Source organism: Schistocerca piceifrons, chromosome 1, assembly GCF_021461385.2.
Source record: "Schistocerca piceifrons isolate TAMUIC-IGC-003096 chromosome 1, iqSchPice1.1, whole genome shotgun sequence".
Lineage (NCBI taxonomy): Eukaryota > Metazoa > Arthropoda > Insecta > Orthoptera > Acrididae > Schistocerca > Schistocerca piceifrons.
In genome coordinates this window covers 269,438,361-269,453,266 of record NC_060138.1, presented here as the reverse complement: position 1 = coordinate 269,453,266, position 14,906 = coordinate 269,438,361, and the positions used below count along the sequence as shown (strand labels likewise).

General features: G+C 43.0%; 1 protein-coding gene across 2 annotated transcripts in view; it reads left to right on the top strand.

Moving 5' to 3' along the window:
* The window catches only part of LOC124782272 (carboxypeptidase M-like), a 300,939-nt gene that overhangs the window by 49,052 nt on the left and 236,981 nt on the right, over positions 1-14,906 (top strand). The window lies entirely within an intron of this gene.

The window sequence follows — 14,906 nt, the reverse complement described above, 5'->3', positions numbered from 1 at the left end:
CCAATTCATTATATTCGATTTTTGCCACAGTGACAGGACGCCAGTGACGAACACATTGCTTCACTAATCATAACATGAACCTAGAAGACGAGCCAGGAATCTGTTAAATATTTATTTAAGAGATAGGTTGCAACTATTCATTTAATATACGGTTACAGTGTTTTCCACATTGCGTATCTTCGCAGAAGATGTCTATAGTTGAATAGCAATAATAATAATTTTTATTATTATTATTATTAAGTGAATGGATGTAGAAGAGGTTACTACAGTTCATAAATCACAGTGCGCAATCAATTAACCTCCACTGCCGGCTGCACCTCGGCCGCCGTGTGCCTGCTAAATATTGTACCGGCCCTAATGGCATGCACGTAGACGGCGCTTCCAGCTGGGCCGGTCCTCCAGCGGCCATTAATATTTATGCTGTCGACAGCCAACTTGGCGCCGGAGCCTCATTGCAGGCGAACTCGAGCCTCGATGAGGCGCGCTTCAAGTATTAACGCGGCCCTCAAGCGCGCGATTAAAATTCGACAGCTGGTCCATCTTACGACGTGACCTACTTCCTTCGCTAGCGTTACTCGCTGAAACCTGGAAGATCGCTGTCATTTCCGCCTCAGTGCCAATAAGCGTCTTTCTACATTTATATTTTTTTATGTTTTTAAGAAGTGTTTAGAATGTCGTGTCACATTACTTTAATGAATTTAACTATAAAATCGCCAATAATAACATCACCGCTCGCAGCAACGGCCTTTGGGTATAATTTTGTAACTTTTACGGTTCTAAACATCAATCGGCAAAAACAGAGGTCTTATAGACTTCACTTCGTTGTATGTCTGACTGTTTTCCTCAGGAACCGACAGACATATCAAGACGAACTTAATGTCACATACTAAGGCCTACAGTCCCTTGGCGGTGTAAAAAATTGAAGCCTCTAAGTCACTTCAATCAAAAGAACGGCCATTCATGTAACATATTTTGGTATTCGAAGACTCGCTCAGCAAAACCTGTAGGGTACTTTCCCTAAATCGTGAATTTTGGCTAGAAGCAAGGTTTCACAGAACAAATAAAGGAAAAAATGAGAAAATTGTTAACTTGTAATTACATCACACATCTGCTACCCTCTTATATATATGTGTGTGTGTGTGTGTGTGTGTGTGTGTGTGTGTGTGTGTTTTGACTGGTTTGATGCTGCCCGCCACTAATTCGTCTCCTGTGCCAACCTCATCATCATCTCAGAGTAGCACTTGCAACCCACGTCCTCAGTTACCTGCTGGATGTATACAACCTCTGTCTTTCCCCACAGTTTTACCTTCTACAGCTCCTTCTAGTACCATGGAAGTTATTCTGTGATGTCTTTAAGATGTCTGCCATCCGGTCCCTTCTCCTTGCTAGTGTTTTCCACATATTTCTTTACTCTCCGATTCTGCGGAAAACCTCCACATTCCTTACCTTATCAGTCCACCTAATTTTCAACATTCTTCTGTAGTACCACATCTCAAAGTCTTCGATTCTCTTCGTTTCTGGTTTCCTCACAGTAAATGCTACACTACTGTACTATGTCGTGTTCCAAACGTACATTCTCAGAAATTTCTTCCTCAAATTAACGCCTATGTTCGACAGTAGTAGACTTCTCTTGGAAAGGTTTGCCCTTTCTCCCAGCGCTAGTCTTCTTTTGCTGTCCTCCTTGCCAAGTCCGTCATGGGTTATTTTGCTGCGTTTCTCGGCTACTTCTCACTACTTTCATCTTTCTTCGATTTACTTTCAATCCATATCCTATATTCTTTAGGCTGTTCGGTCAATTCAGCTCATCTTGTTATTCTTCACTTTCGCTGGGTATAGCAATATCATCAGCGAATCTTGTCATATATATCCTTTCACCTTAAATTACAATTCACTCTTGAATCTTTTATTTCCATCATTGCTTCTTCGGTGCATAAATTGAACAGTAGAGACAAAAGACTACATCCCTGCCTTACACCCTTTTTAATCTGAGCACTTATTTCTTGATCTTCCACTCTTATTATTCCCTCTTGGTTCTCGTACATATTGTATACTATCCGTGCCTCCTTACATCTAACCCCTATTTTTCTCAGAACTTTGAACATCTTGCACCATTTCCTATTGTCGAAAGCTTTCTCCAGGTCGAGAAATGCTATGAACGTGGCTTGATTTTTCCTTCAGTCTTGCTTCCGTTATCAACTACAACGTCAGAATTGCCTCTCTGGTGTCTTTACCTCTCCTAAAGCCGAAATGATTGTCATCTAACAGATCCTCATTTTCTTTTACATTCTTCTGTATATTATTCTTGTCAGCAATTTGGAAGCATGAGCTGTTAAGCTCATTGTGCAATAATTTTTGCATTTGTCATTTCGTACAATCTTCGGCATTGTGTGGATCATGTTTTTTCGAAAGTCGGATAGTATGTCTCCAGACTCATATATTTTACACACCAGCATGAATAGTCGTTTTGTTGTCGCTCCCCCCAATGATTTTAGAAATTCTGAAGGAATGTTACCTATCCTACCTATCCTTTCTGCCTTATTTAACCTTTAGTTGTAAAATGCTCTTTTAAACTTAGAGCCTAATACTGGATCCCTCATCTCTTCTAAATCGACTGCTGTTTCTTCTTCAATCACGTCAGAAAAGTCTTACCCCTTATAGATGCCTTCAATGTACTCTTCCACCTTTTGACAGAAGAATTCCCATTGCACTTTTAATTTTACCACCGAAAACTATTTTGATTTTCTATATGTTGAGGCAGTCCTTCCGACAATCATTCCTTTTTAGATTTCTTCACATTTTCTATGCAGCTTTTTTGCCCTTCCTTCCCTTGCATCCTATCTATTTCATTCTTAAGTGAACTGTATTTCTGTATTCCTGAATTCCCAGATCATTTTTGTGCTTCCTTCTTTCACCGATCAACCGGAGTATTTCTTCGCTTCCCCACGGCATTTTAAGAGATATCCATTCCTCTTCAGCTGAACTGTCTACTGAGCTATTCCCTATCACAGTACCTATAGCCTCAGAGAACTTCAGCCGTATCTACTCGTTCCTTAGTACTTCCGTATCCCACTTCTTTGGGCACTGATTTTTCCTTACTAGCCTCTTAAGCTTCAGCATACTCTTCATCACTACTAACTTATGATCTAGGTCTACATCTGTTCCTGAATAGGCCTTACAATCCATTAGCTGATTTCGGAATATCTGACCATGATGTAATCTAACAGTTATCTTCCCGTATCTCCCGGCTTTTTCCAAGTATACCTCCTCCTCTTGTGATTCTGGAACAGAGTATTCGCCATAATTAGCTGAAATCTACTGCAGAACTTAGTCATTCTTTTCTCTCATTCTAGTACCGAGCCCACATTCTCCCGTAACCCATTATTTTTATCCTTTCCCTACAATGACATTCCAATTCCCCATGACTATTAGATTTTCATCTCCCTTTGCATATTGAATTACCCGTTCCGTATCCTCATATACTTTCTCTACCTCTTAAACTTCAGCTTGCGATGTCGACAAGTACACCTGAACTACCATTGTCGGTGTTGGTTTGCTGTCGTTTCTGATGAGAACAGCCCCATCACCGAACTGTTCACAGTAAGACACTCTCTGTTCTACCTTTATATTCATAATGAATCCTACAATCGTTGTCCCATTTTCTGCTGATGCTAATATTACCCTATTCTGATCTGACCAGAAATCCTTGTATTTTTTCCATTTTATTTCGCTGACCCCCACTATACCTAGATTGAGCCTTAGCATTTCCCTTTTGAGGTTTTCTAGCTTCCGCACTGTTTTCAAATTCTGACATTCCAAGCCTCGACGCGTAGACTGCTATCCTTTCCTGGGTTATTTAGTCTTTTCTCGTGCTCACCTACCCCTTGGCAGTACCCTCCCGGAGATCCGAATGGGGGACTAGTCCGGAAGCTTTTGCGAATGGAGAGATTGTCATTACACACATGTCCCGTGGATGTACATTGTTTGTCTTTAAACCATTGATTTCCATTGCCTTCTGCATCCTCATGATGCTACCCTTTGCTGTCTTCTATCCTTAAGGGTTGTTTCCCATCCCAAGGGCAACAGAATGTCCTAAACCTCTGTCTGCTCCTCTGTCCGTGAGTTCAAAATGGTTCAAACGGCTCTGAGCACTATCGGACTTAACTTCTGAGGTCATCAGTCCCCTAGGACTTAGAACTACTTAAACCTAACTAACCTAAGGACATCACACACATCCATGCCCGAGGCAGGATTCGAGCCTGCGACCGTAGCGGTCGCGCGGTTCCAGACCGTAGCGCCTAGAACCGCTCGACCACTCCGGCCGTCCGTCCATGAGTGCTTGTTGTCCTACTTCAACCTTAAAACATTCTAGAAAGTCTTGGGATTCTCGGAACCAGTGTCTTGCTAGTATCAGTCTCGATTACAAGCAAAAAATTATCAAAAATCTCAATTTACGGGACGGACGAACTATCTGTAAAAAAAATTAATTAAATTTGTTTGCAACCCTCATATAGCGAGTCATATTCGCACTTGCCCAATTTTTGTTATTATTAGGAAGAGATGTACTTAAGAGATTTTATAAATTCGGTTCTTTGTCTTTCCGTCTATTGACAGGCTGTTATGGCCACTGGATGGTATAAACTCGTTACAGCATTGTGAAATGCTCATATGACTGTATAGTAAATAATATACAAAATAAGAAAAAACTATGCATGGATTTTGTACTTGACCTAGTATACAACCCCCTTTTCAGTAGTTTAAGGGATTCGTGCTCCTCCTACGCTGCATAGATTATTTAATAATGTAGAGAATCTCTCCACATTTTTCTTTTTTCTTTTGTATGTGACTTATCGAAAGAGTCTATCGCTAACTAGTCCCTTATCTATCCTACAGCCCACCTGAATATACAGATATCTAGCTGAAGTTCGGTGATTTTTTTAATTGCAGCTGTTACTGTGAGCGAACCTATATTTGATCCAGAATGCAAAATATAAAAGAATCTTCGTGATCAATTACAAATATTTACCCAGATATTTTATTTGAAATTCTGGAAAATCAGACAACACATAACAATCATATTGTAGAAAACCGTAAAAACACAACTACTTGGCTGGAGACGCCAAACAACACACATTCAGACACTACCTAAAATACAGTATCTACGTAAATATTTCCTCATAATAATGAAAATAAATTCTCGAAACGCGTCATACCGGTATCAACCGTGAAAAAACACGTAACTAGTGCAGTGTTCATTATTAAAATCGTGAATGACACAGTTGCAGGCTTTCCAAAAACATCGATTATCATCAACGAAATTAAGAAATTGTTCAAATGTTCAAATGTGTGTGAAATATTATGGGACTTAACTGCTAAGGTCATCAGTCCCTAAGCTTACACACTACTGAACTTAAACTATCCTAAGGACGAACACACACACGCATGCCCGAGGGAGGACTCGAAATTAAGAAATGGCATTACTTAAATGAATACATTGAATGAAAATATGACAAGACACTTTCCTGAGGACAAACTGAAATGTTTGTTCGCCCATTCTCAAATAATTTTCATTGTTCTTTATCTCCTGGCACTTTAGCTCACGAAGCAAATTCTAGTAAAGACTTAGAGATTCTCCTCTCACTATCCACCGTTTCGCCCACAATCCTTTCCATTTATCTTTCTTTTCAAGCAATGCGCTCGCCGCCAACTTATGCTGTTACACAGGCGAATAATTGTTCACCTTCCACTCCCAGACAACTATGACGAAAAATTTTACAGTCGTGTAAAAACAGCTCCAGTGAACTAGTTTGGTCAAAGAATTTCGAGCCTCAGGCGTCAAGCGTTTGTGTTGGCTGCCAATAACACTACATTGCTCATGCCACGCTGACATGCGCCCAGGCCTGTATTTACCGTAGGCTACGGAAGACGCCCTGACTGAGCAGGTGCCAGTTGTCAAAGCGAACGCAGCTACTCGTACGGTCTTTGCTCTCCCACGCCGGAAGTCCGCGCACCGGATGTGCAGAAATAGTCGCCTTCCTCCTGACCCACAAGCGCCCCGCCATTATCTTAGGTGCAGAAAGGCTACGATAGTGTCACGTCCGTCTAGGACTGATCACGCCCCAGATCACTGGCGACACCAAAAGCGGTCAGCGTGCTGCCGTGTGAAAGATATCTCGGACAAGTTTATGATTTCAGCAGACCACACATCTCTGTACATCAAATGCCTAATTTAAGAACACTAAAATATTTCAAACTCTCAATTTAGCTCATGAGAACGAATCAACTGATTTTCGTTGCTACAGAGCTGTATGACTTCGTCTTGTTTGACGAAGTCTAACATTCTACTGGTCTATCAGTCTCCGTTTACCTGCTAAGTGTCATATCGCAGCACTTTCTTTTATCTACACTCAGTACTTTTACCGCTGTCAGTTCGAAATGAAGAAAGGTTATCGTTTCTGGTAATTATTTCCGACAGTCCTCTTTAACCTTCAACCTGATTGAACTCTTATTAATAATTCACCACCTCATCTTTCAGTTATTTTTATTTTGATCTTCCTGCAAGGAAGAATTATAATTTTTTTATTTTCTTTTTCATTTCCAGTTATTGGAAACCTCATTTTTATTTGGTGATGTTCTATAGGCTTAGAATTCCAGAACATTCCTACCTAATTTTCGTCATCTTTTTCAGTGCCCTTTCCTGAAAACCCCTCTTTAATTCAGCTAACTTGTTTTCCACGATTAATTTACTTCGATGCTTTCATATGGTTATTCATGTGCCATTTTTCTGTCTCTATAGCTTTGTAGAGATCAAGAGGCATTCTCCGCTTGTACGAAGCACATTTAATGACCACCATATAAAAGTCAGTACACTGATTATATACGGTCCGCTCATATTAATATGACCACCACCTACGTTCGCGTCAACGTGCAATAACCATTCACAGACGGTAGGTGGCAGCACTAGAGTGGAAGGTATATAATGCGTGTCGGCGGGGACGCAAAAAGAAAGCAGTTGTTGTAATATCGAAACTGGACGATTTATCTGACGTCGAAAAGGGCATGAACATTCGCATTCAGGCCAACGGTAGAAGCGTTTTGGAAACCACCAAGCTTGTAAACTGTTCTCGTGCCGCCATGGTTAAATTATACTGTGCCTGGGAAAGTGGCGTTATCCAAAACCGGCGCCGAGGCAACAGTGGTCCACCACGGCGGTGAAGGATGGCTGTGGAGATATGTACAGGAGAGTAGACGTGCAATTGTCGAGAAACTGATCACCCGGATGAATCAAGAGGCTGCCAACAGTGTCTCCTCAACAAACGACCAGCGAAGGCTGTTGCGAATCGGCCTCCACAGCAGGGGTCTGGTTCATGCAACCATGCTGACTGCTGTTCATAGCAACGGGAGGGGGGGGGGGGGACGTGGGGGGGGGGGGGGCTGGAATTTTCACGACAATACCGCAACTGGATGTACACTGGGTGGCTTTCCAGGCGAATCACGTTCTATACGCCATCGGACAAATGGCCATTGGAGTGTCCGGTGTGAAACGTCTGAAAACAAATACTGTGTAACAGTCCTCGGATGGATACAGGTCGGAGGACGGAGCGTTATGGTCTGGGAAATGTTTTCGTTGCATTTCCTATCTCGTCATTCCGGAAGACACAATGAATCAACACTAGTATGCATCTAACCTTGGAGACCATGTCCAGCCCTACATGGAGTTTGTTTCTTCTGAACGAAACGTGTCGCACAGCTTGCAGTGTACATGCGTGATTCGCAGAGCAGAAAGATGAGTTTACCGTACTCCCCTGGTCACTACACTCCACCGATTTAGACCCAATCGCGAAACTGTGGGATCTCCTCGATCAGGCTGTTCGTGCCACGGATCCTCAACCGAGAAATATAGAACCTCACTGACCCTCTTCCTGCATATCTCGCAGTGGTTCACGCTGCCAAAGATTTTTATTCAGGGTTTTGACATATGGTCTCATTAATGTGACTGGATACTATAAGACTTATAATTTAAAACAGCAACTTGCCAGAAATATAGTTAAAAAGTTTATTTACGAGCGCTATTCGGAAAGTAAGATCCTATTGGTAGCGAAATTGAAGGCACAGTGAAAATCGGAAGTGTTTTATTTGCAACAGTTTCCTGCGCCATCCAGGTATGTCTCTCCGCAGTCGTCGCCCCGACGTAGACATTTGTCGTATCGTTGTACCAACTTTCCAATACATTCGTAATGAAGGCAGACGGCTTTGCTTTAGGGCACTTCTCTACGTTGGTCTGTAGTTCGTTGTCTGTGCCAGTATTGTATTCATAGCCAGCGGGTCATCTGAGCAGAGATGAAATCATAGTGAGCCAAATCCGGGCTGTATGGTGAGTGATCGAACACTTCCCATCGAAAATGATGCAAGGCGTTCTCATTATACCTGCAGTGTACGGTCGAGAATTGTCACGAAGAACATAATGCGTGACAGGTACGTTATGTGGGGTTGCATTAAATCAGGCACAACCTCCCAATGGTCACTCATACTTGGTGGGAGATATTGTTGTTCTAGGTATCTATACGTGCTCACTGTGTGCTCAGAATTGAAAAGGGCGACGTGACACGATGACAGGCATCTCAGAGACATCTGTGCAAGGCTTCATCGGATTTTCACTGTCATCTGAATTTCGTCATGTATAGGAGCTTACTTTCCGGACTGACCTCGTAAATCAAACTATTACCGATTTGGATTTGTTACGAATCATCATCGTAAGGCTCTTAGAGATTTCATTGTTTTCCTGCTGTGGTCTCGTTAATGGTTTTGAGGAGTAAGCGAAATAGAAAAGTTTTTGTTCCATAATTCGGCAAACTTACGACCGATTATTTCTTTCTCTCTTCCCCCATTCCCCCTCTCCCTCTCTCTCTCTTTTGCCTTCGTAATAACAGACACGGAATGTATTTTAAAGTTTCCACATTCTGAAAATTTCACTAAGTGAATGCTTCTAAATTATAACCCCTGTACTACATCCATGGTACTAATAATATCTCCTTTCCACGATAGCATCACTACACTATCTGCATATGTCGGAAAGAATACACAGGACACAAAGAGTGTTTGGACGGAGTCGGTCATAACTAAATGAGTTACTTGCTATTTTTATCGCTGCTAAATTATTTATGCGGAGAACTCGTGTTTGATAAAGCTGTCTGCTTTCATTTTGGATATTTAATTCTTGAGCCTACTCGCTTTAGTACATTGTTCTTTACATATTCTCTTCACTTCCGATATTCAGCACCTTGCAATCTCCTGTGTCTGTAAGTATTCGGGTTTACAGCCCCGTGCGTCTCATCAGCTTCGTTTCTCTATGAGCCCTTCCGTAGCGCGGCTCGTTGAAATTGCCTTCCCCGCGGCATTCTTTCATCACATACACTTCAGAGTGCCGGCGCTGTCCCGTCGGGAGCCAGTAAAGTCCTCTCTCTGAGTTTCATACGGATACAGCACGACGAGGAGGAAGAAATGAGCACGTTTCCGGCAGATGCACCGTTTCGTCCGGCTGTAATCTGGCGGCTGTCATGACAAGAGACGGGCGACGTGGGAGTCGTGCCGCAAGCAGCGGCGGCTGTGTGGCCGCGACGAGTCCTACTCTGCCCCGCCTGCTAGCCAAGGGGCCACCACAGCTTTAGGCGACACCTGAGCGCTCAAATGTTGCACTACCTTCTGGGCAGAAAACATTCTGAAAGGCATTACGGAGAGCGATGTAATGAAACAAAGTGAAAGCACGAGGATCGGAAATGTGTTTCATAGAAGTGAGATAAGGATTTCGACTAAGAGAAAAAGAAAGTCATATTGCGCTGTTAGCTGGGAGACCCCGAGAGTCGTTAAAAGGAAGGTCAGCGTTGGTCGTAATATTGATGTTTTATTAATAGCAGAATCGACTTTCTATCACATAGTGATCATCTTCGGTGCTGTGCACATTAAACTCAGACACTGGTATCAAGTAAGTAATGACTGTGATCGCCTCTCAGTTATGGTTATTGATAACTTGATATCAGTGTCTGAGTTTAATGTGTACAGCACCGAAGATGATCACTATGTGCTAGAAAGTCGATTCTGCTATTAATAAAACATCAATATTACGACCAACGCTGACCTTCCTTTTAATTTAACATACATGGTCGTTGCGCTCACAGCACTCCATGGAGTCGCCAATCAACCCGAGAGTCATGTTCAGGCGCCTGATCTGAAGAGCTGTTTTCTTCCAAGGTAGTAGGGACAAAAATACAGGGAACGAAGGGTTATTTACAGCTCGTACAAAAATAAGACTGCTGTTGAGGCAAAGAACTTGCAATAGATTATAAGATGAACATAAACAAAAGTAAAACAATGGTAATGGAATGTAGTCGAATTAAATCATGTGATGGCGAGGGAAGTAGATTAGGAAGTGATACTTTAAAAGCAGTAGTCGAATTTTGCCATTTCGGCAGTAAAATAAATGAAGATGGCCATAGAGAATATACAAAATGCAGAATGGCGATAGCAAGAAAAGCATTTCTAAGAAACATGAATTTCTTAACATCTATTATAAATTCAAGCGTTAGGAGGTATTTTTGAAAGCATTTTTCTCCAATTTAACGTTGTACAGAAAGGAAACGCGGACGATCAGCAGCTCAGACAAGCAGGAAAGAGTGGTGTAGATTGGACGGATAGTTCGAGTAACTAAAGAGAAAGTACTGTATCGAATTGAGGGAAAAAGAGCTTCATCGCGTAATTCGTCTTAAAGAAGGCATATTGCGCCCATCACTAGATCCATACTTACTCTCGTGACACATACTGTTATCATAAGCGGTGTATTCAATATAATAGGCATATCCTGATGCATGAAGATATCGTCAGTTCGATATTCGAGGAAAGTGGGGGGAGATGTATTGTAGGGGGAGAAAATGGTTCAAATGGCTCTGAACACTATGGGACTTAACTTATGAGGTCATCAGCCCCCTAGAACTTGGAACTACTTAAACCTAACTAACCTAACGACATCACACGCACCCATGCCCGAGGCGGGATTCGAACCTGCGGCCGTAGCGGTCACGCGGTTCCAGACTTTAGCGCCTAGAACCGTGTAGGGGGAGACATAGGAAGGAATACAGCAAGCAAGTTCAAATCGATGAAGGGTGCAGTAGTTATCAGAGACGAATAAGCTTGTATAGAACAGACTGGCATGGAGAGCTGCATCAAACCAGTCTTTGGACTGACGACCACAACAAGAGGGTGAAACTTCCTGGCAGATTAAAACTCTGTGGCACATCGTTACTCGAACTCAGGAACTTTGCCTTCCATGTTCAATTGCTCTACCGACTGAGCTACTCGAGCATGACTCACGATCCGTCCTCACAGCTTTACTTCCGCCAGTTCTTCACCTAGCTAACACCGAAACTTCACAGTAGTTCTCCTGCAAACCCTGCGGGACTAGTTCTCCTGAAGGAAAGAATATTGCAGAGACATGGCTTAGCCACAGCCCAGGAGGTGTTTCCAGAATGAATTTTCATTCTGCAGCCGAGTGTCCGCTTATATGAAACTGTGTGCTGGACTGAGTCTCAAAGACCTTCGCGAAGTGTAAGAGTTACGTGTTTAAGTTCGAAAATGGCTCTGAGCATTATGGGACTTACTTCTGAGGTCATCAGTCCCCTAGAACTTAGAACTACTTAAACCTAACTAACCTAAGGACATCACACACACCCATGCTCTAGGCAGGATTCGAACCTGCGACCGTAGCGGTCGCGCGGTTCCAGACTGTAGCGCCTAGAACCGCTCGGCCACCTCGGCCGGCCCCTGTTTAAGTGTATGTGAGTGTAATAGGTATGTGTAGATTGGTGCTGGATGGTTGTGAGAGAAGGGAGAGGGTGAAACTCCGTGCCCGAACACAGCCTGCTCATCTCGAATAGCACCAAGAGAGAAACGTCCTCATCTGCGGACACATCACCATCAGCAGTGTCACATGCGCTCACTTCGTAAGACACTACGTAAAGGCAAAGAGAAAGCAGCCAAAAACACCTGGCATATGCAGGCAATTATCCATCCTACTACCGGTGACGTTCGACGTTGCTTAATGTCGGTATCTGACAAGAACTGAAGTATTTAAAGAGGCAAGATCGTCGGCACCATAGTCCTTGAAATGCCACGATTCAGCTGCGTAGACTTCGGAAGTAGTCACAAGCTTCGTGTCACCGGAATACCTGATGACAGTGAAACGGGAAGCCTTTATGTTCAAAGCAGCTGCCGTAATGACCCCGGCAGACTCGCGACCGAGGCTAGCGTGACAAGTAGCAGCGAGCGCCCGGAAGTAGGTTCGCAAGCAGATTTCACTGAGCCACCTCGCCATCCGACCCTGACCTTTCCTCGGTGCCGTGTCGCTTCTTAAACTGAGTGGCGATAGTCACTGACCTTTTCCTGAAATAATTCCTTCATAACATCTCACGAAACGCTTGAATGCTAGGTAAAAATCTCAATTCGCATTCTCCATACAGGGGTTTCTCTGGCAAAATTCGGAAACCTCTTTCGACACTGCCTAATTAGTATGACTCAGATATGAGCCTATTCTATTGAATACACCGTTTATGATAACAGTATGTGTCACGAGAGTAAGTTTGGATCTAGTGATGGGCGCAATATGCATTTACATTGGGGTTTGAGTTCAAAATTTTAGCTAATTGAAACACAACGCCGAAATACCTTCATTCTCGTCCTTTATACCTGTACTTTCGCGGCTAAAGGAAATTCCTCTATAATTTGAATTATTCTTTTATTTTACTTCGTGACCCATACAACTAATGCATTTTAGTAGTTAGGTTGTAACAGACGACTACATGAAAATACTCACCCACTGCCTGGTGAAGTATTTCAACTAGAATTAATTCTAGCTAGCGTTTCAAACAGGACACATGTTTCGTTTCGATGATTATTACTAAGGGATAAAATGTGTGATAATGGCCTACTTTCCTCGAATAGCATCAAGAGCGTCGATGATCTTTCCGCTCTCATCCAAGACATGGAGGTCCATAAACAGCGCGACGTGCTCTCACTCCAATATTGTGGTAGGATTTGAGGTTTAAACTGGAAGTAATCTTTTTAACACCATCGCTGGTCTCCTAGCTACGAGTACCTCTCTTGTACCAATCTGTCCATCTCAGTATAGCATTTACATCCAACGTTTAGTAAGTTATAATCCAGTCTCTGTTTTCTCCTACGGTTTTAATCTTCTACGGTTACCTCTAGTATTACGGAAGTTATTCCCTGATATCTCAACGTACGTCCTACCGTATTATCCCTTCTTCGCCTAGTAGACCTGGCGAGCTCCCGCAGTGGGAAAACGATGGTTTCATAATCGGTAGAACGATGGTTCGAATCGCTGTCCAACTATTCAGATTTACGTTTTTCGTGGTTTCCCTTAATCACTTAAGGCAAGTGTCGGGACGATTCCTTTAAAAAGTAGACTCTGATATCCTTCCCCAATCTCCGTCTTTAATGATCACGCCATCTACGAGTTGTCAAAGCCTAATCTCCCTTCCTTCCTACATCTTGTCGGTGTTTTACAAATATTAATTTCCTCTCAGGTGCTGCGAAGGACTTTCTCACTTCTTACATAATCAGTCAACTTAATTTTCGGAACTATTCTGCAACGACACACCTAAAATGCCTCGATTATCTTATTCTCCCGAATTCCCAAAGTAATATGTGGCACGTTCCGGATAAATGAAACTCACGACGAAATAATACGCTCAGAAAAAACTGATTTCTCTTAACAAATAAATAGTAATGGCAGATCCTACTGCTGCATGCCATGTAAGCTCACCGAACAAAAGTACCGTTCGCTAATGACTTATGCTCACGTACAGGCAGTGCGCGCGCGGTTGAGCTTAAAGGATTCATCTGTGCGTGCGTACTAGGGTGACTAATTTTTGTCTGGTGATCTTGTGAAAAATCATTACAAGCATCATTTAATACCGTGTAATTCTGTCCCTGAATTTGATAACCGCCTGGATTTGATCAGGAACTGACACCAGAAGGTTGTGCAGGTACGTCGCATACACGTTAGGCTACTTGCTGAGGATCTGATCGTGCTGTTCCATCAAATTGCTGATGTCGTTTTACACGCTGCTCCACTTCACACAGATATCCTCTGGGGTTGAAGTCAGACGATTTTTCAGGCCACTCGAGATGTAATAGAGTGGATAGTGTTCGGAAAACCTGTCGTATATTCTTCCAGCCCGATGAACTTTGCTGTTGTCATCGCTATGTACCTGTGTGAGCAACGGCCTCTTGCGACCTGACGGATTCCAGATGTTCATTACATGCGGCTCCCGTCGCAATATTCTCTCGTTAACAGCTTGGGATCGACCTTCATTCAATGCCTGCAGCAATTCCTGTCGAGTTTGGAAGCCATTTTGATTCACAAGCCGTGATACGCGTCTCTGATCCCTCTCAGTCAGGATCTTTTCTCACTCTCTCCCTCTCTCTCTCTCTCTCTCTCTCTCTCTCTCTCTTCTCAGTTATCACAGGCCCTGTAGACCACGCGCTGCATCAACGATCTGCTTCCACCGCCTTCTATCTCTCGCAGCCTCTCTCCACCCTGTGCAAATTCCTAATGCCGCGATGTCCTTCTCTATGTCATCTTTCCACCTTATATGAGGTCGGCCCAATGGTCTTGTTGCCTGGAGAGTTCCTTCAAATGCTTTATTGGCGATTCTATTGTTTTCCATTCTAGCCACATGTCCAGCCCATGGCAGTCTCCTACTTTTTCATTTCTGGATGATAGTGGGTTGCTTCATTAGCTGATAAATTTCATTGTTCTTTCGGATTCTCCATACACCATTCTCCAACACAAGTCCCCAGATTTTTCTCATTACTTTTCTTTCGAAAACATTCAG